The sequence below is a fragment of the Sminthopsis crassicaudata genome, chromosome X, assembly GCF_048593235.1.
Source record: "Sminthopsis crassicaudata isolate SCR6 chromosome X, ASM4859323v1, whole genome shotgun sequence".
Taxonomy (NCBI): domain Eukaryota; kingdom Metazoa; phylum Chordata; class Mammalia; order Dasyuromorphia; family Dasyuridae; genus Sminthopsis; species Sminthopsis crassicaudata.
The window spans coordinates 88809880-88836489 of NC_133623.1; the positions used below are offsets into that span (position 1 = coordinate 88809880).

The following is a 26610-nucleotide window of genomic DNA, read 5'->3' on the forward strand; positions in this document are numbered from 1 at the left end:
GCTGTGGGACACCCGGAGAGGATGGGTGCTACAGAGCAGGAAATCTAAGGCTTGTGGCAAAGATGGGACGAGGCCCCTCTGTCTCTATCCCTAAACTTAGGGGATGATGTGGCTGCCCCCTCCTGCTCTGGTAGGAACCCCCAGGGGCTATTGTTGTGCTCCTCTCAGAGTCTGAGTAGAATTACCATGAGGGACATGGTGATAGAGAGAGAAGGGGTCACCTTTTAACCTGCCTCATGGAAAATAAGGAGCAAGTTAATTAGGAGAGACTTAGGCATGCTGCCCAAGGAGCTGAGGAGAATCGTGCCCCCTTTCAGGGGCGCCTCATAGACTAGGCTTTAACGCAAGATCGCTAATCTGGACCCACTTCTCCAGAGGGACCCTCTGTCCATTTTGTTAGTCAGTCTGCCCAGGAAGCTGCAGAAGTTCTCCTTGGGCCCCCAAACTTCCACACTCGACTGTGAGAAACAGCTTTTGGAGTCTTTAATAATGGGGACAGAACAGCAGCAGAGGAGCAGGACCTCAGGGCCGGAGCACAAAACAGGGAGATCGGACTCCATCTGTAGCCGCTGCCATAGCCGGGGACCATGGGGGTTCACGTTGAGAGGTCCCGGCCAGGGCCGACTGTCCTCGGAGGGAACCCCCCGGCCCTTGTCCCATGTGCGATCAGGAGGGGCACTGGAAGAGAGAATGCCTACAGAGAGGAAGAGCCGCCTCCGCCCCACGCCCTGTCCTCCGGGTCTCCTCAGGCCCAGGAGTGACGGTGCCCGGGTTCGGCCAGGCTCCCCCTCAACCCGTCATGACGGTGGAACACAGGTGTCTTTGGATGTGGCGGGCAAGGCTGCTGAATTCAAAATGGGAATTTGTCGGTACGGGCCCTGATTTCTGTCTTGCTCTGGCACTCTGTCTCACCCACCCCTCCCTCCATAGGGGGATGGGGAATGAAGAGAAACTCAAGTGCTGTTTCGAGGCCTTCCTCTGCCCTGCCAGTCTGGGGTCCTGTTATTTCCACACTCCTTTTTGGTTATGCCCTCCTGTCCTGCTCCCTTGTTGGGGGGCAATTTAATGGTGAAGTTGAGGACCCAGTTTTCCCTTCTCAGATGCAGGTGACCTTTCTGTGCTTCTCTCCAAGGGAATCTGGGAGGAAGCAGATTCCTCTCTCTGGGACTCAGGAATCCCTGGGCGAGCCGCTCATGCCTCTCCCCGGCCTTAGTGTGTCCACGGGATCCCAGCGTGCCCCCTCACAGACGCTGACACCCCATAAAGCCAGAGGCCAGAGAGAGATTGCAGCCCCTGATGGAGAACTTTCTTAAGCACAAGCTTTCAGTTCCCTGTGAGTGTCCCCGGAATACTCCTCAGCTCCCTGGCAGGAAGCCGAATGGGCAGTTGTGCAGGGTGCAGGACCTCAGAGCGGTTCATGAGTCACTTAGGCAATCCAGCCCATGGGGCCCAGTCTCTATATTACCCTCACTCAGAGCCCCGGGGACACCAAATGCTCTCCCACTCTAGATCTTCAAGAGGCTTTCTTTTGTATACCATTGCATAAAGACTCACCACTTCTTTTTGCTTTCAAATGGGCAAAGCCAGGGGACATGCTCACCAACTAACTTGGACAGCTCTGCCCCAGGGCTTCGAGAGAGCCGGGGCCTATTCAGACTGGCACTGGCACCAAGGGAAAACCAGACCTTCTATCGTTGACCACCTGCCTGTAAATGTGGGGGGTGGAGCCTTGCTGGTTCGCCTCACGACAAAGGGTTTTCCTTAGGGGCCACCGCCAAGCCTGCCTCTGTCCTGAATCGAAGGAAAATCGATCAATCCGTACGGCGGAGCAGTGGCCCCTCACCAAAGCAAAGTTAGAGGCTTTCGAGAGAGATGGTACAAATCCACCTGAGAAAAGGACCCATTGGGCCCTCTGACAGTCCTTGGAACTCTCCAGTATTTGTGATAAGAAAGAAGATGGGAAAATGCAGAACACTGACAGATCTTAGGAAAATTAATGGCCAAATGGAAACAATGGAACAAATGGAAACGTGTTGCAGCCAGGTCTTCTGTCTCCCAATATGATTCCTTCACATTGGCCACTTTGGGCCATAGCTATTCAGGGTTCTTTTTACTGTGCACTCTGGGGACAGACAAGAGATACGCTTCCTCCATTCCCACTCTCCATCTTTTATCCCATATGAGAGTCTTCCCTGGCGCTGCTAGCCCTCATGGGGCATCTCTTTCGGTCAATAAGCAGCGAATGCCGTTCGGCCATGAGAGACACTGACCTCCGAGGGCCTCTACGCTCTTCAAGCTGCAGTGAGGATTCCTCTCCCTTCTCTGTTGTCCGTCTTCCCCCTGACACCAAATCTCCCCGGCCTGATGACTGAATCTGCAGCCATTGAGGCTTCTCTTCTCCCAGGTACGCGCCAGGAAGCTCAACTGGCACATTCCCTTTACTCTCTCGGCCAAAGCACAGACTGGGGAGGATCGGCAGCAGGTGTGCTGGGTGTGGACCACAAATCAGGAAGGCTGGGGGGCATTTCCATGGAGAAGGCCAAGTTTCTCCTCATCCCCCAAAATGCATTGCCCCTTCACGTACTGGGTGCGTTGTTTTCTGGGTACGTTGGGGTTTCAGAGCATCAATGGAGGACGCATGGCTACAATAAAGGTCTTGGCCTTAAACATCGAGGTCATTCTCTCCTGCCTGGCTTCCCTGGTCTCCGCCAGAGCCGATACCACGGTCTTTGGCATTTCACAAATGGCCCGGCCTTCACTTCTCGGGTAACCCAAGACTGGCGAGGCACTTGAGGTGGCCGAGATCTGCACTCTGCCCGGCGGCCTCAGCCTTTGGGAAGGCAGAGAAGAGGAACCTCATCCTCGAGCCTGTCCTTATGCCCGGAGACTCCCGAGGATGGGGACAAGAAGCTCCCACTAGGCTTCTCAGAGTCTGCATCGCACCTCGGGAGAACGTTGAGCTGAGCCCTTTGAACGTCTGTGTGGGAGGCCCTTCCTCCTCTGACGTCCTTGTAAACCCGGAACCCCCACGTCGGGTCACGGAGTTTGTCACAGAGTTCTGTGCGGCCCAGAAAGCCCTTCCTGAATACGCAAACATCTCCCTCACCCACAGTAGATGCTCAGACTCAGACTCTCACCCCTGGAAATGCAGGGCATGTGGGACACGTGAAATCGTGGAAGGCTCGAGGTGCTGACCCTCGGGTATGAAGTGGAGAGGACCATATGAGGTCATCCCGACTACTCCTATGTCAGCCAAACTGGACGGGTCCCCCAGCCGCACTCATGTTTCTAGAGCTAAAAGTGCTGCTTCTGTTCCTTCTCCCCTAGATGTTTCTGAACATTGTTGTGAACTCCCAGAGGACCTGAAGCTACTCTTCCGCAGGACCCCTGAAAACACTGGAGAAAGAAGGGTGAAATGGTCTGTGTCCTTCTTTCCTTCCCTCTAGTTTCCTTTCTTGTGACTTCCCGCCTGGGCTTTCCCAGGTGTACCTTTCACCACACTCGGAGGATGAGAGCTTATTGTGTCGTATTTCCTCTCCAGCTCTCTCTGTGAGCCCCTGCCAGCAGGGAGATAACTTCTGAGTCAGGCTAGGGGACTCTGTGGGCAAGGGGGGCATTCGGGATGGTGGGTGTGCCATCGGCATGCTCAAGGCATCCATTATTCTGAGCCCTTCAGAGGAGCTACCCCGAACCTTCACAGCAAATGCCCCCAGTCTCCTCCCCCCATGTGCACTAGCTGTCCCCCAGGAGAAAGACTCTAACCTGACTATCCCGATTTCTTGCTGGAAAGGAGCTCATAGCTACCTATCTCAACACCTGTGTCACAGGGACATAGTCGTCACAGTAGCCCAGGAAGGCCATGTTTGCATGCGGGGACAATGGCTTGTACCACCAAGACTGTTGTTGCCAATGAGTGCAACTCCTCCCGTAGTGCTGCAACTTCCCCTGGGCAACACGTACTAGCCGTACAGGTGGGCCCAGGGAGCAGCACCCACGGCTCTGGACCATCCTGGGAAATAACTGCAGGGGGTCCACTTCAAGATGACCCTGGCATACTCACTCATGCCTCTAGATCTCCTTCCTGGAAGCATCTTCCTGACCTCCTGAGAACTAACACTGACCGTGTGTGTAATCCCAAACATCCTGGGGGAAGTTACAACAAAACTTGCTCTCAGGTTCCAGCTGTGCACCTAATAAGGGAGATGCTTTTCTTTGTAAAATGGGTTCTCCGTTCTTCTTCGATATTCCTGAGAGACCCGTTAAAAGGTCCGACCAGACCCCTCCCAGGCTGCAATCCTCTGTACCTTTTTAACATTGTGCTGCTTGCACACTCGGTCACCTGACGGCTCCTTTCCCTGTGTGATGTAACGCCTCTGCTTCAGTCCCTGGAGGAGATAAAAGTGGGGACTTGGGGGAAATGCTCTTTTGTACTGAAGGAAGGGTTCCCTTAGACCTCACGGTCTATGCCCTCTAACCTGATGGCCACACTCAGCCAGCTGGCCGTGGAAACTGCACCCTGTCTCCCAGAGACAAGAATCTCTGGGCTCCCTTGCTAACATGACTGTAGATAACCTGGGGTATCTTCTCGCCTCCAGGAGAGGGTCTGTGCCTCCTGAAGTGCTGACAACTCAGAGCTTCGTTCTGAGAGAATCTTAGAGAACCTTTGCTGGATGAGAGACTTCCATGAAAATCTCAGGTTAACCACGCCGCCTGTCTCTCCTCCCCACCCCCTCTGTCCTCCTCTAGATGGGGTTTCTGGCTGTGCTCTCCACTAACCCTGATATTAGCTCCATGTCTAATCATCCCTGTTTTGCTCATATTTGGCCCCTGCATGTTGAGCCTGCCGGTGGTTTCCAGCAGGATTCAAGCGACAAACTTCCAACTACTCGTCCAAGCTGAGTATCACGGCTGACTCAGACACTCCGCATCGCCTCCATGTTGCTGCTGCCATCTTCTCGTCACCCACTTCCCCTCCCGGTCTGAACCCCACTAAGTAGGGCCACCTCTCTGCTCCCTATCAGGATAAAGCAGCTCCAGAAGATGAGCCCTCTGTCCCTTTGTCCCAAATGAATTTGGGGGGTGACTGCTTGAGAGTGCAAAATGATGTAACATGATTTTGCAGCCCCCTGATTTGGCGGGGGGGGGTCTTCTGTTCTAACATGAGTCAGGAAATCCCAAATCTTCTGGCTTTGGAGTCTGCCTCAGGGACTTGCCCCAACTCCCAACCTAAGCACAACAAATCTTGTCTGATTCTGAGTAGACTGCACCCCAATTCATTGCTGACTGAGATAATCGTGTTGGAGGGAACCGAGCTCCCTAGCTACTCCTCAGTTCGTGCCTGACTGATGATCTGTTCACTAATAATCTGGTCAGCAAAGCCGACTTCCCGAGACCACTCTTCCCTGCTGTCTCTGGGCATGGAATTAGCATGTCAGGGACAGAGAGCTGCATAGCGTCGTCCTCTGCCTCTTACTACTCCATTAATTCCTTTCTGGGGCTGAGCCCACTGATTTCAGTGTTGATCTGCCCTTTGACACTAACTTGAAGAATGTTTTTTTGGGGGGGGAGACTGGGTTTTTCACCACACCGACCTGGGCACCGCCAAACATTGTTGGAGTGCCTCACCCCTCAACAGCTATAGATACATAGACATAGACATCTATGAACCTACACATCTGCACTCATACACGTGTACGCAAGAGCATATTATTGTGATTTCCAGTCGTCCCCTACTTCTCTGGAGTTCGCTGCTTCTTCCTTCTCAACCCCAAGTCTTTCCATAGTTTTCTAAATCAACCGAGCTCATCATTTCTACAGCTCAGCAGGATTCCCACTCAATCGCATCCCATCTGAGAGATGAAAGTTCTTCCCCCCTTCCCCAACTCCAGTTTTCTGAATGCCTTCTATTCTTGACTGTCTTGTTTGTATTTACGTGAGAATTTTAGGTTATTGGGATCATCCCATTTTTACAGGTTAAGCATGCCCTTCCTATAGTACAGTTGTAAGGTCTGACACTGATGAGGAATCTCCTTTCTTTACATGTTCTTCCCCCTGGTTTTTTTGAAGTTCCTGAGCTTTTTTCTTCCCAGTGAACTTTATCATCTTTTTCTAACTCAGTAAAATAATACTTAATTGGGATGGGATTGAATAAATAGATTTAGCTAAATTTTCTTTTACAAATCATATTGGCTTGACCTCCCCATAAACGATAAATATTTCCATCACTTTTTAGAACTCATGCTGAGATAATCACCCCAACTTTCCCCAATTTTATCCTTGCTCTTTCCTCCTTTTAGCCTTACAATGTTCTCTTCAACTCTCCTCTGATGTTGTCATTCAAGATTTATCCACAGTTCTCCCCTGATATTTTCCTTCAAGAATCCCCTAGAAGTCTCCCCTCTTCCTCCTCTTCAATCCTTCCTCCCTACTCCTCACTAATTTTTCCTTTTGCACATTCCCTGCAGCTCTTCTACCATGAGGTTATCCTTCAAGCAGTCCCTAGACCTCTCTCCTGATTTTACACTTTGTTCCTTCTCCCCAATTCCTCCAAGATTTTATCCTTCAATGTACTATAACATATCTAACATGTATAAGACTGCCTGCCATATAGGGCAGGGGGTCGGAATAGAAGTGAGTGCAAGGGATAGTGTTGTAAAAAATTACCCATGCATTGTACTGTCAAAAAAAGAGTTATAATTATAAAATGAAAAATTAATTTAAAAAATAATTAAAAAAAAAGAAAAAAAAAAGATTTTATCCTTCATGTAATGTCCCCAAATCCTCCTTGGTTTTATCCTTCAACCATTCTCTCCAGCTCTCCTCCCACCTCTATCCTTCAACAATTCTTCCTTATTCCACCTTGATTTTTACCCTTCACACATTGTTCCCAACTCTAATTGCATCCTTCAGAAACATTGTCTCCAACAACAGCGTCTCTCCTCTTTTCTCCCCCAACTCTATTTGATAGCTCTTTTCCCATCAACCCCTCACCCCCTGCAGACTTTCCCTTCCCAACCACCCCCTGTGTTGTGGTTCTCCCATCTGATCCCCTGCAGTATCTCTCCCCTAATCCCACTCTAGATACAAATTGAAATAGGGATTATTTTCTTTGATGTAGAGGGTGCCTCAAAATCCCAGAAGGAAAAGATTATCAAGGACAGGTGTGAGGGATGTAGAAGACCCTTACCCAAAATGACTACTCAGAGATCACTCAGTAAAAAGCAGAAAAATTGTTTATTAAAACCTTTGGCGGATGAGCCGTCCCATCACAAGATAAGAAAGAGAAAGGTCTCAGTAGGAGGGCTAAGGAAGTAGTAAAGCTACACAGCTTTTATACAAGAGATTACATCTCAAGTGAGAGAGCATTGAGAAGGGGAGGGGGAGGCATCTAACTGGTTGTTGCTATTTGGAGAGATTGGAATGGAAGGTTTTGTTTCCCCAAAATCTCCTGATTTCTAGGAAACAGAAAATCAGGCCTTCAGGCTTAAGCAGATAACGGTCAAGCTAATAGACTAAATATCAATAAATGTCACCAGCTCAGGTTAAGTAAAGATGTGTATAGCTGACCAAGGTTAAAATGGGCCTGTACATATTATACAGGTCATAGGGGAAACAGAGAAATAATGAAAATAAAATACAGAAAAAGAATTCACACGTTCCTGTAAGTTCTTCACCTTATCTTTCTATTCCACACACAGAGTAATCAATTGTAGAGATTTTTTAAAAATACATAATTTGAGAGAAGTTTATTATATCATTGGTGACTTTGGAAAGAGAGTTGAGTTGAGCATCAAAAAGAGATGCTTTTAGGACATCTATCTTACATTTTAAAATGTGGTTTGGATTCCTTAATTCCATCTTCTCTGTGTCTTTTAAAAACGTATGCTCAATGCTGAATTCTCTGTCTGTGGTTTATTCCTATCTGCCACTTTCCCTTTTCCCCCTAATCTTATGCAGTTTGTTGTTTTTCACAGGTTGTCAGTGAATTTTTGCCTTTGTTCGTGCCTATGAGTGAGGTAGGAAAGGGGAAAAACGGGGAAAACATAAAGAATAAAAACATTCAGTGAACAATTTTCAGATGATAAAATTGAAACTGTTTCTAGTCATATGAAAAGGTGCTCCAAGTCATTCTTAATCAGAGAAATGAACATTAAGACAACTCTGAGATACCACTACACACCTGTCAGATTGGCTAGGATGACAGGGAAAGTTAATGCGGATTGTTGGAGGGGCTGTGGGAAAACTGGGACACTAATACATTGTTGGTGGAGTTGTGAAAGAATCCAGCTATTCTGGAGAGCAATTTGGAATTATGCCCCAAAAGTTATCCAACTGTGCATACCCTTTGACCCAGCAGTGCTACTACTGGGCTTATATCCCAAAGAGATCTTAAAGAAGGGAAAGGGACCTGTATGTGCGAGAATGTTTGTGGCAGCCCTTTGTGTAGTGGCCAGAAACTGGACACTACATGGATGCCCATCCATTGGAGAATGGCTGAATAAATTGTGGTACATGAATGTTATGGAATATTATTGTTCTGTAAGAAATGACCAACAGGATGATTTCAGAAAGGCCTGGAGAGACTTACAGGAACTGATGCTGAGTGAAACTGTTTGGACATGTATACATATGTTGTATTTAACATCTGCTTTAACATATTTAACATGTATGGGTCTACCTGCCCTCTTGGGGAGGGGGTGGAGCGAAGGAGGGAAAAAGTTGGAACAGAAGGTTTTCCAATTGTCAATGCTGAAAAATTACCCATGCATAGATCTGGTATATAAAAACCTATACTAATAAAAAAATAACAAAATAAAGAAATAGTTCCTCACCAGGCTGACACAGGGGAAAATATCAAATATATCAGATACCATATTAGAATATATATAATAAGATAAAATTTATAAGATTGGTTATTTTCCAGCTGACATCAATATACTTATTGAATTTGGAATAAGGCAAAATCAACAGGTAGCAGGAACTGAGAATAGTATCTGACAGTATTAAATAATTAAAAGGAAAAGGACTGGGAAATCTTCCAATTTTTGTATTCTCTATTTTGGGACATTTCTCCAACCCTTAGAGACAGTTCCCTTAAATCCTTAAAGTACATTCTTTTATCAGTACCTTAGTGGCAGACAGCAGGGCAGAGACTGAGAAATCTGAATGCTGGAAGAGGGAAAGCACCTTCTCCCCTCCTCTAGGCTTCCTAATTGAATCTCTCTCGTAGACACAGACCTGAAAAAAATTCAAATTCTTATATCTAGGGACTAGTTCACAGAACACTTTAAGAGACCTAAAAGGAAGAGAAAGGGCTGTTCCTTTCAAAATACAAATAGTCTTTCTAGCTCCTGATCTAAATAATCCAATTTAAATTAAAAGATGCTAACCGGTTTTGTTTTGTTTTGTTTTGTTTTGTTTTAATCAGTAAAGGGAGACAATTTAAAACTCCATTGAAACAACCTGCCTCTAAAACTGCTAATGCAAATTTAAGGGGGCATTAGCTGTGGGAAAATCAAAATACCTTATTTCCACCTTTCAAGGGACTGCTGAAAAATCAGAAAAACTTAACATGAAATATATTTTCTTCCCACTAGAGACCCACTAGAGCCCACTTCCTTCTGATATGCTAGATCTTATTTTAGGATGCAATTTACAAGCATTGCCAAGGTTTAAGGTTGTTTTGAATTTTTTAAGAAAACATATTCTTTGCTATACCACTTCTCATCATGGTAATTTTTCTTAAATACATAGGCGGAGAAAAATAGCATTAATATCTTAAAAATAGGAAAAGCACAAAAATAAAAAAATTTAAATATGTATATAAAAATAAAAAAAAATTCGGATGATGAAGTTTTGGGAACACAGGAAAGGAGGTATTTTGGATGCAACCTGTCACTGATTTTTGGCCATTTCTAAAATGGAAATTGGAGGGGATAATTTGGTTACTCTAAACGATTATCAGGAATTAGTGAGGGATATTAATTGGATAAAATTGCATTTGAAATTGGGAACACGTGAATTGAAAAAATTATTTCAAATTTTACAAAGAAATCCTAATCCAAATTCTAAAAGAAATCTTACCATCTAAGCTGGGACCAGTTGCAAGCAGTGGGAGGAGCAAAGAAATTCTTGTTACTGGGACAGCTTGGCTGTGTTTGGCTATCCAGTCTCAGAAGGGCTTTTCTGTTTGCCCTCAGATGGGGGTGATACTGATTCAAGGAGCCTTAATGATTGGCAAGTTCTATTGAATATTGAAAAAGACCCTTGTCTCTTTTTTCTGCAGAAACCCTCCTTAGCATAAAAATAGCAATGAAAATTTCATTCAAGATGTCTCCCTACCCTTGTCTTGAACACTATTACTAAATATGTTTTTAACCCTTCACTTGAAAATACACAGGAGTTATATGCAATTATTACTACACCATATACCACTCAAGATCTTCTTAATATTTTTCAGATAGCAGATTTTTCTGTTTTTTTTTGTAACAGTCCAAGTCCTGAACATTCTGCTGGTTAAAAGAAGATTTCTTAACAGTAATTTTCATGTGTGTGAGTGTGTAAAAGAATGGTTGATGCTTCCCCAAGTGATAATAACTGGATAAGATATTTGTTTGTTTGTTTGTTTTTTCCAAGTTTATGGTGTTATTCAAAGTTGGTATATTTCTCTTCTGTGTCATTTTTGTTTGTGTCTATGTTTCTGTGCAGAATGTCCATGCCATATGTGTGTCTGAGCTAGATTTTGTTACCTGAAAAAGTCATAGGCAACCAGCCAGGTAAAAACCACTGTGCTGTAGTTTGTACGCTGAAAAATTTCCTGAAAAAAAAGGGTCTATTCTTTTTTCTGTGAGTTTAAAACCTCTGGCCAAAGGTTGAAAAAGTGAAGAGGAAAAGTAAAGGTATTTTGGGTTTTGGAGGCTGTTTGTGGGAGCAGATGCGCTCTCTGTACACGAATGCTTTCATCCTATTTTTCTCTGTGTCTGAGTGTCCATCCTTCCACACTTTCCCATCACCTGTTTCTCTGCCTGAAATGGGACCCTTTTCCCTCAACTTTTCTATTCACTTTAGCTGCTGTTCAAAGTCCCCTCTCCATGAAGTTTTCCTACACTCGGTACAGCCGTGGTTCTGAAAGGACCTTCAGGATCATCCAGTCGTATTCCACTTACCATTTAACCGCTTAAATTCTGGGGATACAACACCAAGCAACATGGAAGGTGGTCCTGCCCTCAAGGAGCATACAATTTGATGGGAAAAGAACAAAACAACTGTGGGTATAGAAATAATATACCCCTCCCCCCCAAAAAAAAGAGAACACCAGGAATTAAGAAGGGTTGGTAAGTGGTTCTTGCAGCAGATGGGATTTTAGCTGGGATTTGAAGGAAGAGAGGGAAGCTTGTAGGCCGAGACAAGGAAGACACGCATGCTAGGCAAGTGGGCTGGCCAGAGAAGGCGCCTAGAACTGAGAGCGGGAGAACATAGGCAGGAGGCCAAAGGCACTGGAAACATAGAGTGAACGGCAGAGAGTAAGTGGAGGCCTGAATGGGGCAGGGCGGGGGGGGGGGGGGCTGCAAAGGCTGGGGCAAGAGGGGAGGGGAAGAACGACTAGATTTCGGAGGGCTCTGAACATCACCGAGTGGGTTTTGTATTTGATCCTGGAAATGAGAGCAGCTACTGCCGCTTACTGGGTAAGGGGTGGCATAGTAAGTCCCAGAGCTTAGGAAAATCCCTTTGGTAGCTGAATGGAAGAGGACTGGAATAGGGAGAGACTTGTGAGCCAAGGAGAGGAATTGCTGGTGCCGCCAGCAGTGGATAGAGCGGGGGAGAAGCTGCGTCGTCAGGGGAGAGTCAGGCTTCAGTGATTGCTACAAGATGGGAAGGTTGGGAGAGGAAAAGATTTAGGATGAAGGCGAGAGCAGTAACTCAGGGAAAGGCTTCCCATAAGGCCCAGGAGAAGCGGAGGTGAGAATTTGGTTGGAACACTGGGAGGAGGTGAGAAGAGCAAGGAGGAAGGAACAGGGAAGTGAGGGTGGGAAATAGGATCTGAATGGCTTGGGGATTTAAAGTCACAGGGATGCGTACGATGAAACTAAGGGTGAAAATGTTGATCCCTGAAGCTAGGAATCAGTCAGAAAATAACGCTGCCTGCAGGACGTGTCGGTTCTTCTCTCCACTGACTTGCTGCTTCTTTTCTCCACAAGGGACAGGCACAGGGAAAGGCAGGAGGCCAGCGATCCAAGGGAAGTCTGCTCCTCCTCACACCGGAGACTCTCCCCACTGGGGGGATTAAATCAGGCTTGCAACAGAGCCAGTGCATGTGATCATGGCCCTTAGTAGCTTTCCCGTAGAGGTTAGAGACAGGTCTGGGGAGACGAAGTTTTTTCATTATACAAGGAATAAAGGGCATGGATTGGGCTCAGATTCAAGTATGGGGGAGTGACCAGGATACTGGACATGTCCACTAGCAGGGTGACCCCTAACTGTACCTTTCTGGGCCTTACTTATGAGTGCTCTTTAGCAATGATCTCATTGGAGGCTCAGCCTCTCTCACTGGAAGGGTAGAAAATAATGCAAACAATCCCTCCCAAAGTCTCAACCTAGAGGACTGGGAAATGTTCACAACTAACTCTTCATGCCCCATGACTTGGACCTTTTGAATTCAGCTTCAGCATCAGCGTACATCCCCCCAACTTTTTAGCTTTCTTTTTCTTCCCCTGTCAGCTTTTATACCCTCAGAGGGAGGAATTGCCTTTGCTTTTCTCCTCAGTATCCTTTGCACTTAGTACCGCAGATGCTCGTAAGTTTATGTGTATGGTTTTGAGTTGTGTGGTGCTGCACTGCCCTGTAGTGTACTATATTTTTCTTTATCCTGTGAACAGCCGCTCCAGAACTCCATAGCTTAGAATTATACTAGTGATCCAGAGCCAGGGAGAGTCATCAAGGTCACAAGAGTATTTTAAGTGGCGTTTATGTGGCACTTGATTACACAAATGTTTTGCACAAACTGCGCTGGGACTCAAAGTTTTAAAAACACATGGTAAAAATTGTTTTTTATATATAATAACGGAGAGAAAAAGGAAATACTAAATAAGATATTTACGGTTACGTTCTTGACCTCACTTGGTTAATCACCAGTGACCCGATTCCTAGTTTGTTTTCTTCTCCTGGCTCCCCCTGATGTAATACTGTAATTAATGTATTTATGTAGAGCATATTTACCACTTATTTAGGATGCGATAGAAAGAAATCCTAAGGAGTGATTTCATTCTGTCCTTCTGTAGTTTCAGTCATTTCTGTCTCTCCGTGACCTCATTTGGAGTTTTCCTCACAGAGATATTGGAGCGGTTTGCCACTGCCTTTACTGGGTCATTTTACAAATGAGGGAAACTGAGGCAAAAGAGTAAAGTGACCCACCTGCCCCTGTTCCACTGCTGGCGTCTGAAGCCAGATTTGAACTCGAGATGAGTCTGGGTCCAGCACTCTATATGCACTGCCCCACTTACCTACCCTTTAGGGCTCTAGCAAGACAACTTGTCCTCATAAGTTTTGGGGCAATTGTTTTTTCCCCAATTGTGTGAGGGAATTTTTCTTATTATCCACTCACATTCTGATCCAGCAAGAGCACTGGCCTGAGAGTCAGAAGACCTAGATTCAGGTCTTGACATTGATGTGGCCCTGACATGAACTCTGTGGGCCTGTTTTTCCTGTGGAACCAAGGAACTGGATGAAATGATGTCCCCCCGCGCTGTTCTGGGTTAAGAGGCAGGAACAATTACATGGCCTACCTTGTGCCATCCGGTCCCCATGAGAGTTGACAGAGGAATGCTGCTGTGACAGGAAGACACCCGGGGCCACTGGTGTAATTCTTTGGTTCACCTGCGGCATCCCAAAGATCTTGGGCTGAGCAGTGTATTCGTGATCAGCGAGGCTGCCCGAAAAACGTTCCTGTTTGAGAAGAGGAGGCGCAGTCTTGAGTCGAGGGAATAGCCCTGTGCTGGTAACTTGAGGCCACTGCTGTTCTGGAAGAAACCGGCTCCGGACCCTGACCCTCACCCTCTGTAAGCATTTTCCTTCCTAACCCTTCAAGGGTCCTTGAAATGCAAACTGGCTGGAAAGGAAAAGCCCCCTCTAAAGAGATTATGCATGGTAGCACTCTAATCAAAGGACCTCCAATACTATTAGGCTATTGGGCCTTCAGGTCCATGCGCCTTATTTCTTTTGGACTTCTAGAACAAGGTTTAAGAATAATTCCTGCTCTGTTCCTAACTTTAAATATGGAAACATGCATGAAAGAGATCTCACCATTTCCAAACCTTCCCCTCTTGACTTCCATGCCATCAGTGGGATATCACTTACTCAGCTACTCAGTCTAATCATCTCTGTTATCCTCCCCCTCCTCCCCACCAGCCTTACAACTGGATCTGTGGTTTTGCCCGTTCTTTGGAACTTCCCCATTTTCTGCCATTTACTGCTCTTTGTTCCTTGCTCATAAAAGGGACTCACATCTTCAACTTTAGTATAAACTGCGGGAGTCCATAGACCCATTTAATAGTAGCCATTTGCATCATCCTTCAGACAGATTTTCCTCAGTCTCCTTTTTTTCTGGAAGTTCACTCTTGTCACATCAAACCAGTTTGGTACTACAGAAAAAAATAGACATATACGACACATGCAAAAATCAATGAGCACATAAACACCGTGTTTGTTTAATCTCAACTTTTGAGTTAAACAAAGCCAAACTCTAAGTGCTACAATTGAACTTTCTCAGCCTATTGCATTAAGTATACATTACCCCTCTAAGTTGTTATTTTTCTTACCTATTGTTCTCACAAAGAAAGTTGAAAGTATTGTTTTTCCTTTACTTCTAGAGTTCACCATAATTTAATATAGCTAGCAGGCAATTGATTGATTACAGTTTCTTCTCACTTGTTTTTATTCTACATTTGTATTTTATTTTCTGTAAATCCTAAGATGTTTTTTTTTTTTCTAAATTTGAAAATTAAATATAAAATGACAAAAAGAAAAAAAATACCATTTATCACAATAGAGGGTTTAATATCAAGCAATAAATCGCCATTTCAAGAAAACCGATATAATGAATACCACACATTATTTTCAAAGCTGCCCAACATTTTTGCTTCCTTATCAGTTTTCTTTCATTTTCTGCAGGACAACTTTTACTTTCCCTCCCCTTTCCCCCACCCTAAAAAAAGCCACAATTAGACATAGATGTGCCTATACCTATAGCTGCACATAGACCTAAGCTATAACTACATATAGAGACATCGATGAATATACACATATACAATGATACATATATAGATAAGAGCATTCTACACTTATTTAAAATTACATACTTCTGAACGTGGATATCATCAGAACTCCAAATCTTCCCATATTTTTCTAAATAAACCACCCTCACCATTTTCTACACCACAACAATATTCCAACCCAAATCATATCCTGGCTGAGAAACTGCCCATGAAACTTTCTCTCTCTCCCTCCCCCTCCCCCTCCCAGTAAGTTTTATTTGAGACTTGATATACCTGTATCTAGCTTCATGCATATTAACCCTCTAACTCCATATCAAACACACATTTTTACAGATCTATATATCCATATTTATATCTATATATCATTTAGAAGGTGCAACTAGGAGGTGCAATTGATAGACTGACAATCCCTGAATACTCTGAAGACCAAAAAGACCTGAGTTAAAATCCAGCAAATTTAGGGTTAAGGGATAAGACCTGTTACTAGCAAGTTACTTCACCCTGTTTGCAGACCTCTTCAGTAATTGTGTCAAGAAAACCCAACAGACAATAACAACAAAAATAAATCATGTAGGAAAGAGGTAGCACTGAGCTAATCTTACTGAACTAACCTTACGCCACACACAAATTCTCAATCCTTAAAAAGAGAATGGATAGTAAATCTAAAGACCACAGATTCAGAATTTTTTTTAAAAAAATAGTTTTCCATATAGAAAAAACATGCAATTTTTAAAAAGAAAAAGAAAGATGTATTTTCATTAAATATGTATGCTATAACATTAGAACACCAAAAGATAAACAAACCTAAGATAAGCATAAAAATTATTAAAAGCTAGAGAAAGAAAAATAGAAATAAAAAAATCAATAGAAACAATAAAAAGCACAAAAACTAGTTTTTTGTTTTTGTTTTTTGTTTTTTTTTTTTTCCCCTGAGGCTGGGGTTAAGTGACTTGCCCAGGGTCCCACAGCTAGGGTTTGTGTCTGAGACCTCCTCCTGAATTCAGGGCTGGTGCTCTATCCACTGCGCCACCTAGCTGTCCTGAAAAACTAGTTTTCTGAAACTAGATTTGATAAACTTCAGGTCTGCAACCCATTGCATTTATAAAAAAAGTGAAAATAGTGCATATAATAAAAAATTTTATACCAACGTTTTTTGCATGTTGGCAAAGATTTATCAAGCTAATTTCCAAGGGAATCTAGCAAAGAGGCGGAAGCAAAAAATAATTTTACAAGAAAGAGAAACAAAAATCATTTAAGATACTGATATGCTAATTTGATGGCTTACAAGTACAATGGAAGGATGGTAAGGTTGGAATTGTACCCATTGCTGGTTTCCTGAGGAACATGTAATAGAAGGGAGCAACTCCCCTCATTGAATCCTATGGCTTACTGAACAAGAGATTGTTTTCTGACAGTGAATTGTTTGTGACACTCCCAAGACTGGGTAGCCTTATGGTTTCTCAGAAATTTATATTCTCCCTACAAATTATACCATATCATTAGCAACATTAATAAAATTAATTAAGCAATCAATAAATTAATTTTAATTAATTAATTATATTATCTTATTTGTGCAATTTCATTATTTAGTTTATCTTTAATTGATTGCTTGATTTTAGATAATTATATTACCTTATTCATGCAATTTCATTATTTAATTGATTGATTTTATCAATTAACTTGAATTAATTATATTATCTCATCTATGCAAATCCCTTGTTTATCTAATTAATATTAATTATATTATATTATTCATGCAATTTCATTATTTAATTTACCTTTTAATTGATTTTATATAATTAATTATATTACCTTATCACACAATTTCAGCATTTGATTGTTTAATTAATTGATTGATTTTAATTAATTATACTATCTTATTTATGCAACATTATTGAATTTGTCATTTTAATGAATTACTTTAAATTAATTGATTCTGTTATTTATGTACCTGTGATGCTGTTCTAGTGGCAGTGCAAAGAGTTGTGGGAATCCCCTTTTGGTTGGAGGTGCAAGTTCAATGTAAAAGAATTCACAAACCTGAAATATTAGTGGCAAAAAAGGAAGTTTTATTGACAATGAGAAGACAGCTGTGCTAGGAAGACTGACTTCCTCGGTGGCAAAGTCCTGGCAGAGAAAGAAAAGGGTTATCACTGAGAAGAGAATGTCTTCATAGCAGGCAAGAGTCCTGGCAGGCAGCTATGCCCTATTCCGGACTTCTGCAAAAATAGAGGTTAGAATTATCCTTTATAGAAGTCTGAGGCTAAAACTCCCAGTTGAAAAGAAAGCCAATGCCCCCTGGCCTAGATACTTGGAGTTTTGAGCCACTTGGTATCACACCCAGATCTCCCAGTTGAATGAAAATCACTTTGAAGGCTTCTTGAATGAGGATCCAGCTCTCCAAAAGATCAATTGTGTGTGTGTGTGTGTGGGGGGGGTGATTTGCCTTAGAAAAGCCCAGCCTGGGAAATATGCCTTCTCCTAGACTCTCTGGACTCTGGGAGAGCCCAAATCAAAGAGGACACAATTTCAGAGTGATTATTTTACAGATTAAAGGGGACACAGTTTCACCCCTATACACTGCTTTATTTAATTTACTGATTAATTGATTAATTTTAATTAACATTCTATTTATGCAATTGCATCATTTAATTTACTAGCTAATTAATTAAATGATAACATAAGGGAAAGAAATTAAAAGCAAAAATTTGGGGAGAGGAGGAACTACAAAGTACCTATTTATATGAAGGTTTATTTGGATATTCTGAGGTAGTCAAGCAAAGGTACCAAATGAGATGAGTTTCAGCAAAAGTGCAGGCTATAAAAGAAATCCCCAGAAATGAAGAAGACAAATTTGTTATAATAGAAAAGAAAATGCATGCATCATCTGGAGAGAGTACCCAAAATGCTCACAGAAATTCAATAACAAATTACTCCTTAAAGAAATAAAGAACAATGTAAATTGTAGGAATGTTCAGTGTTCCTGGTCAATGAATTTATACTTTTATACATGGTTAGTGAATTGATACTTTCAGTGTTATCCCCGTCAAATGGCCAAAGACATAATTTATGGAACTTGTCTAGAATCAATGAAAAGATGCATAGGCAAAGGAAAATAGCACTTCCAGATAACAATGTTATACAAGATCTGTAATCAAAATCATCTAGTACTGTTTAAGAAGAAGAAGGCTGGTGTAGCAGGGAGAGAGAGACAGAGAAATCAGTGGAACAGAGGAGGCTACACAAGAGAGAAACTTAAAAAAAAAAAAACTGGGAAAACTGGAAAGTGTTCAGACAGAAGGTAAGTTTGGACCCACACCTTATTTTGCCATATTCCACAATGCATTCTGATAAAAAGTATAATATTGATGATCAGACTACAAAAACCTTAAAACAGAAACATCCTCCAAGCAAGAGGATACAATTACAAAAGATAAAAACAATTAAACTATCTGAAACTGAAAAACCTTTGCACAAACTATATTAATGTGCTTTCTATAAGAAGGAAAAAAGTTAAATGGGAAAATGATCTTTGCATAAAATTTCCAATATCGAATAAATCAACATTCTCTCCCTCCCCCCTCTCTCTGTCACTGCCTTCCCCTTCTCTTCCTCTCTCTCCCCCCTCTCGGTCCCCTTTTCTCTCTCCCATTTCTGTCTCTCTTAGCCCTCTCCCCCTACTTACCCAAGGTCTCACAACTCGTAAATGTTGAGATCACATTTGAACTCAGATCTTCCTGATTTCTGCCCCAGTGTTCTATTTAGCTATCAATCATAATTGAATGTAAACGGGATGAAATCATCCAAAAGCAAAACAGGAAAGGATTACAAACCAGTCTAACACAATGTTGTTTACAGTACATACTTCTGAAAATTCGATACGGTTACATTTGAAAATCAAGATACACCAAAAGATAATATCCCACATCTGATCAATTCATTAAGGTAGCAATAGCCAATAAATTGGGTCAATAGCCCCTTTCAAAGACTGCAAAGTAAGACTTACTAGACTTTATATAGTTTGGGGAATAACAGAATTGGGGTTAGGGGAAGAAAACCCAACAAGTTACAGTTTCATGGGACCTCTCCATACCGTGATCTTTACCAGACTTGCTGTTTCCCTGGAAAAAAAAAAACTCTCCTAATTGCCCAAAGATTGGCAAGGACAAAAGATATCTATGGTAGAAATATGCCAACACATGATGTCTTGGAATTTTTCAAGTTTTCTTTAAATTGTAACTTTAAAGTAACTTAAAAGGAAAGCTAAATTCCTGAGTGCAACACAAGAATTTGGAAAGATAACACCAGAAAAGTAGTTACACTGTAAAATCAATGCAACAGAAATGAGATACAATATTAAAATATGCTAAACTTCTGCAGAATACTGAATGGGGTGGGCACAAAGTCTATTTTTATGCCACTAGTATATGGCACATTCTACAAAAAGCGCCCATATGTTAGTTTAAAAAGTTCAAAAATAAATGCAGATTAGCAATAAAAGCTTTTAAAAAGTCTGAAGAAAAGACAAATGTAATCAGAAGCTGAACAGCTCGGCAATAAAGAACAAAAAGTCAGTAAATTATAGAAACAATAACTTCATTTAAAAAGCCACCACAGTGATACATAATAGCAAAGTCTATGAGAGATAATCAAAATGGTATTTAGGGAGAGAATTTATCAACTCAGTCATCAATAAAAGAGGTCAGATCACCAAACAGGGACTACAATTTAAAAGCTAGAAAACTAACAAATTAAAAGCGCCAATTAAACACTAACATAGATGTCCTTATTTATCAAAAGAGGGATTAACAAAATTGAAAATTTTTTAGGAAATAGTAAAGAACATTAAATATTTTAAAAAAGGAAAAGAAATATTCAAAGTTCTCCAGTTCTCCTTTGGGTTTCTTTTGGTGGTGAGAGAAAGCCATCAACTTATTGATTAGTGGGCAGTCTAGTTAATAGATTAATTATCCATCAAAAAAGAATTCAGTCTCTTTGTCGGGAGGATAATTGCAATCCCCACAAACCTTCAATAATGTCTTTTATCTTAGATAAATCCTATATATGCCAAGTGACAGCTTGTCTTAGACTCTATATAAAAGACTGCTCTCAAATAGTGCTGACAGAGGGACAAAGCACTCTTGGTTACTGGTTATATTTTATCAGGACTTATCTGCTCTTCTATTAATATGTAGTCAAAACTGGATAATGGAATAGAAATACCAGATTCAACTAAGAAGAATAATTACTGTCTCAGACACCATGAAGTTCCTCATGGTCCATATCTCATTTGGTGAGTGCTATTCTCGTGTCTTACAGCCGAGGAAACTAGAGCACAGGTGAACAAGTGGGAATCGAGGCTGAATTTGAAGGCTAGTTTTCCTGATAAAGCTTCCCAAACTTGTATGATCCAGAGTGGACATTTGTTCACTGCTCTTTGTGACTGAGGTATGCAAGTTTCTGCCTGAAGTTTGGGTTTATTGGTTCGACTCAAAAACATAGAGAGATACCTTACATTAGAGCTAGGCGACTCAAGGGCTAAAAATGCTTTTTTTCTTTTTGGTGGTGATTGTTGGTTGTGGAGTTTTCTTTCGAGAAGCATTCTTCATCTTAAACTCCCCAAAAAAACCCCAAAAAAACCAAAAACCAAAACCAAAAATAAAAACAAAAACAACAAAAAAAAAAAAAAAAAAAAAAACTTAAGTCCTGGGAAGGGTTTGTTTAATTTTATTTTTTAAATATACATATCCCACGGTAGATGAGAAAAGACTAGCATGCTACCAAATGAGTTAGTTAAAACAACAAATTAACTGGGGGGTTGGGGGGTGGAGAGGGGACATAATTTCTGTGTGAAAAACTCTTCCTGGTAAAAACTGAATTCACACCTCATTTTGTTTCCAAGTAATATTCCAGATCATCAACTATTAAATAGCTTGCTCAGTGTTGTGGACCTCGGTTTGCTCTCATTGAAAGGGTCAACTAAATGGCAGGAAGAATTACTGACCATTTTCTTTCTTACTCTGTAAGTAATGTGAATGGGAATATTGAGCATTTAATTTGTCTCCAAAACATAAGTTTAAGTGGGATTTCTTTTTCTGGGAGAGAAAATTTCCTGCTCAGATCTAACAAAAAAGAAAGGAAGAAAATTAGGAAGTAGAATTTTAGATCAACTCTATTTAAAGGGAATTGAATTAAGTAGAACCTTTTCTCAACAGTTCATGATACTTTTAGAAAGATTGCCCATATGTCGGTTAAACATATTAAATTTATGTCTAATAATAAGTGGCTTAATCATAAAACTTTCATTAAAGAAAATGACAATAATGTGACAGCATATCAAAACTATGAGATGCAACAAAAGCAGTGATTAGAGGAACCTTTAGATCTACAAATGCTTAACAGTAAGCTTGAGGAACAGCAGACTAATACATTGGATTTATGTTTCAGGAACTTTTCTTGGACTCTTCACATGACAGACTCCTCCATCGTTGCTCTCAACCCCCTGAGAATCTGCCAAGATGTCATCTTGGCAGTGCCATAGTTGGAATTAGCCGTTTATTTCTGTAGCCCCCAGGCTGGCCAGAGCTGAAGTCCACAGGCAAAGGTTCGGCTTTCAAAGTGGGGGGGCATCCTAAGCTTTCCCAGCCTTCTAACTGCAGCCTCGAGGGCTCTTCAGGCTGCATTTGAAGCAGAATGGAGCTCACAGAATAGACGGGGACATGGATATCGGGCACAGAGACGCAGACTCAGACAAATGATGGGGAACACGACCGTCCCATCTTTGCCCAAAGCCATCCTGTGGTACTTCCTCCTCCGGCATCCTAGGGAGGGTGAAAAGGTGGCAGAGGTTCCCAGTCTGGGCGTCCACAGTCCAGGAAAACTTGCTGAGTGTGGAGCTCCCAAGGACCCAAATGAGCCTTCTCCCAGTGGTTTGGGGGTCCCAGCTATAGGACTGAGGGAGAACAAAATGGGGGGGCTCACCTTGACAAGGAGGAAATCAAGCCAAGGGAGGCTGGACTCCCTATACCGGACCACCAGATGTTGAGGTCGGGGAGGGATCCCAAAAGGTGAGGGGTCACAGGCCCGTGTCAGGAGGTGTCTCAAGGTGTCTCAAGGCTCAAAGCCATCTCCAAGTCAAGATGATTCCAACATTACAAAGTTTATTGTAATTGTAATGCTGAGTTCCAAATGCATTTAGCAAAGAACCAGGAGCAAGGAGACAGATTTCTCCAGTTCCTCATGTTACTTATTGGCTAATTTTATGGCTTAGAGGTAGAACTGAGGGGTGGTCTCTGGTATTTGGCAATCCCTGGCCAGAAGATCATCTGTCAGTCAGCAAAGTTTCTAGGACTATACTACAGTATTCCTAAAGCCAGAAGACTTTAGAATTACTGACAGCTTGTCAGGACCATAGCATTCTAAAGTTAGAGAGTCTCAGGGTCCCTAATATGTCTTTCCTAAAGTGTAAGGGAAGAAATAGTATTATATTCCTAGGCCAGAGGACTTTTCCAATCATTGACAGATTGCCAGAACAATAGCACCCCAAGGTTGGGGGAGGCTGGGAGGGGGGAGACCTCAGGATCACAGATTCCAAAGCCAGAAGACTTTAGAATCACTAACAGTTTGTTATGACTAAAGCTCTCTAAGGTCGGCAGACCTTAAAAGTTATTGCTATATTTCCACTAGAAGTTACACCATATCAAGAACAATAGCACTTTAAGGTCTGGGAGCCTCAGGATTACTGCTCTATTTCCTCCTAGAAGCTGCACCCCTATCATTTTTACTAATTGTGAGTTCCAGTGAGGAACTTGTCTTTCCTGTGCTCTTCCCCTCTATTTCACATTTATTATTCCCAGTGTCTATTATGTCCCTTCATTTTGTCCATAACCTATTCCCCTAAATAAATCTACCATCTGTCAAAGAGAATGGCCAGTGTGGATTCTTGACATGACAACCCCAACTTTGGGCGCCAAACCCCCCATCATAGATCCTATCACGATGGGGATAGAAAGATATCAAGAAATGACTTTCATGTGAAAACCAGAGGGATCACAAACTGAAGCCCAGAGACCCAGCAGCAGCAGGAGTGACAACTTACATTTTTCCCGAAGCTGGAAGCTTACAAATGCACTTTTATTACAACAACCCTGATTTCCTAATGCCTATATGGTGTAAAGAGCAGCTTCTGTGATGACTTTTCTTCTCACCACAAGTTTGTATAAAAAAAGTTTGTACTCATGATAGGGGACAGTTTCTAGAGGAAATATAACATAAATCTTAAGGTCTCAGAGTGCTATTGTTCTAACAATCTGTCAGTGATAGTTATATATTTCCTCCTCTAGACTTAAGGGAAATCTAGCAGTGATCCTAAGGACCCCTGACCTTAGAGTGCTATTGTTCTATCTAATTCTAAATTTAGGGTTAGGGTTAACCCTAAATTCTACATGTCCATCAATGATTCTTCCCACCTTAGGATATAGTCCAACAAACATTGCTGCCTGTCAAATAGATAATCTGCGCGTCAGTGATTCCTGAGGCAAGAGTGACTAGACCACTCCTCAGCTCTACCCCTGGGCCATAAAATTAGCATATCAGTGACAGGAAGCACCAGATCTCTCCATCTTTTTCCTATAAATTTATCTCCTTGATCCTGATCCCTTGCTAAACTCTTGGACTTTAACCCACTTCAACTGGTGTTAACAATTGCAATAAATTTTGTCCCTTGACTTGGAGATGGGTTCAAGCCTGAAAATTCTTTTGAGAAACCTAGTGCCTCTTGGGATCTGCTTCTGAATCTCAACACTCAGATAGATATCTCTCTTGTCTGGAAATCTACCAAGGTCAGAAAGGAGACTCTCACAGGATGTTAGCAATTTTCCAGATTTTTTAAAGTGCTTAATAAATGCTTTTTAAAAATTTAATTAAATTTAATTGATCAATTTTTATTTATTTTATAAATAATATAATATTATAATATAAATACATTATATGCATATAAAATAATTAATTGGGATTAATTAAATAAAATTTAAATTAAATTAATTTTAAATCAAATTCACTTAGAAATACAGAAGTTCTGTGGTGACACAGGAGTCATTGAGATTTTTGTACGAATCTATGCAGAAAGGATAATTGAAGTGTGAGAAATGGATGGGCATTTATTTGGTTTCCATAGTTATGGAAATTAAATTGGAGAAATGAAATCAATTAGAAAACTGAACCCCCCCCAAGCACATCAGAGAATAATCAAGAGAGAAGGTTTTCTCCCCCAAAAGACGATAAGCTCCTTGGGGGTGGGGACTGACTTTTGAAATCAGAGGTCTTGGCAGAGATTTGAAAAGAATCTTGTTCTTTGCCTCCAGCCCCCTTCTAGAATGGAAGCTCCTTGGGGCAGGGACTATGTAATGAATTTCCTATTTCCTAGTTATATTTCCTAATAATTTCTAGTTATTCTTCTAAAATTTCTCTAACGCTCAATTAATGGAGTTTGGGGAGGTGCTTCAGGATAGGAAATAAGATGCTGCCTTTGGAGTTTCCAAGGGGCGTCTACTCATGTAAGCAGCCGTCCCTGCAAGAATGTAAAAGAAATCTTTCCAGCGTTCATCAGCGAGTCAGTGGAGTTCTTGGCAAGATCTTTTGTTTCTTACAAAAGTAATGGAAATGAATAAAGTCACTGAAGAAGAGAGATAAAAGGGGCAAGGGCAGATTATTGGGAAATATCCTCATTTAAGAGATTGGAGAATAACAGCGTGCATTTATGCAGTACTTACTACAAGCAGAAAGTATGCTAAGTGCTGGAGAATCTATTATCTCATTGGATCCTCACAAGGATCCTCACAAGTATGTGCTTTTATCATCATTCCCATTTTACAAATGGGGGGAAAGAGGCAAAGTAGCTTACCTTACTGTCGAAGTGTCTGAGGTTGAGTTAAAATACAAGTCTTCCTGACTCTCCAAGGTCCTGTACTCTATCCGCTGAACCAATTGCTAAAAGATAAGGAGTTAACAAAAATTGAGAGAAGGAATTCTCAGCTAGGAGAACTATGAGAATGCTTTACCGTGGAAGATGACAGAAGTCGATCCACATTGTCAAGTGCCACAAAAATTCAAGGGGAAAGACATCTATTTAATACAGGGCAGGGGAACAGCCACCCCAAGGACCATATAAGATGGGCAAAATCATTTGCTAAGGCAACCACAGACAATGGTAAGCCAAAAACTCAGCATAACAGCCTCAGCTATGCTCCTCTAAGTTGATGATTTTGTATGGCCTATAATTATGTGCTACGGATCCAAATGGCCCTTGGCAGAAAAACGGTTTCCCCAGCCCTGATTTAATAGAATGTTGACTATGGAAGTCACTCTGCAAGGAATGAGTGGCTAAGAAAGAAGTCAAGGAATTGTGTGTTGACTATTCTTTTTATAAATTTGGCAATGGGGACAGCCAGATGGTGTGGTGGATAGAGCACCAGCCCTGAAGTCAGGAGGACCTGAGTTCAAATCTGGTCTCAGACACTTAACACTTCCTAGCTGTGTGACCCTGGCCAAGTCACTTAACCCCCATTGCTAAAAAAGAAAGAAAGAAAGAAAGAAAGAAAGAAAGAAAGAAAGAAAGAAAGAAAGAAAGAAAGAAAGAAAGAAAGAAAGAAAGAAAGAAAGAAAGAAAGAAAGAAAGAAAGAAAGAAAGAAAGAAAGAAAGAAAGAAAGAAAGAAAGAAAGAAAGAAAGAAAGAAAGAAAGGAAGAAAGAAAGAGGAAACAGGTCACTCACTGTTCCTTGTTTCCCAACATGACATGTAAAGACAATTTTTTAATGTTCATTTTTAAAATAAGATTTTGAGTTCCACATTTTTCTCCCTCCCTCCTTCTCCACCTTCTTTCCTCACCCTCCTTCCTTAGATGGTAAGCAATTTGATACAGGTTTATATCTGTGCAATCATGTAAAATATTTTCAAATTAGTCATAACCCATCCAAATGCAGTACAAATCTCTAAGAAGTTTACCTGAATTGGATGGAAGATGCTTCTTCTCAGGCTTATATTTAGACAATGGTTATACAAGTAGATGAATAAATCTCAGACCTGTACGATAGGCTCCTGTTAACCCTAGCCAAAAAAACTTTAGAATGTCATCCAAATATATCATAACATATTGATTGAGCAGTTCTGTCCAAAATGTATCCATCAAACATTGGAACTTGGAAGGTACATTAGCCACCCTGATTCAGGTAGTTAATCAAAAAGCATGAATTCGCTGTCTAATATGTGTCAAGTACTATATCAGGCACTGGGGTGACAAAAATTAAACAGTCCCTGCCTTCAAGAAGTTTGTGGTCTATACACA

General features: G+C 41.8%; 1 long non-coding RNA gene across 1 annotated transcript; it reads right to left on the reverse strand.

Annotated features, from left to right (window-relative positions):
• Positions 1 to 7253: 7253 nt before the first annotated feature.
• On the reverse strand, positions 7254 to 26610 carry LOC141548638 (uncharacterized). The gene is made up of 5 exons (XR_012484012.1): positions 26271 to 26610; positions 25171 to 25256; positions 14500 to 14636; positions 13782 to 13941; positions 7254 to 12359 (listed from the first exon to the last, which is right to left on the reverse strand). It is a non-coding gene; the product is annotated as an uncharacterized LOC141548638 (long non-coding RNA).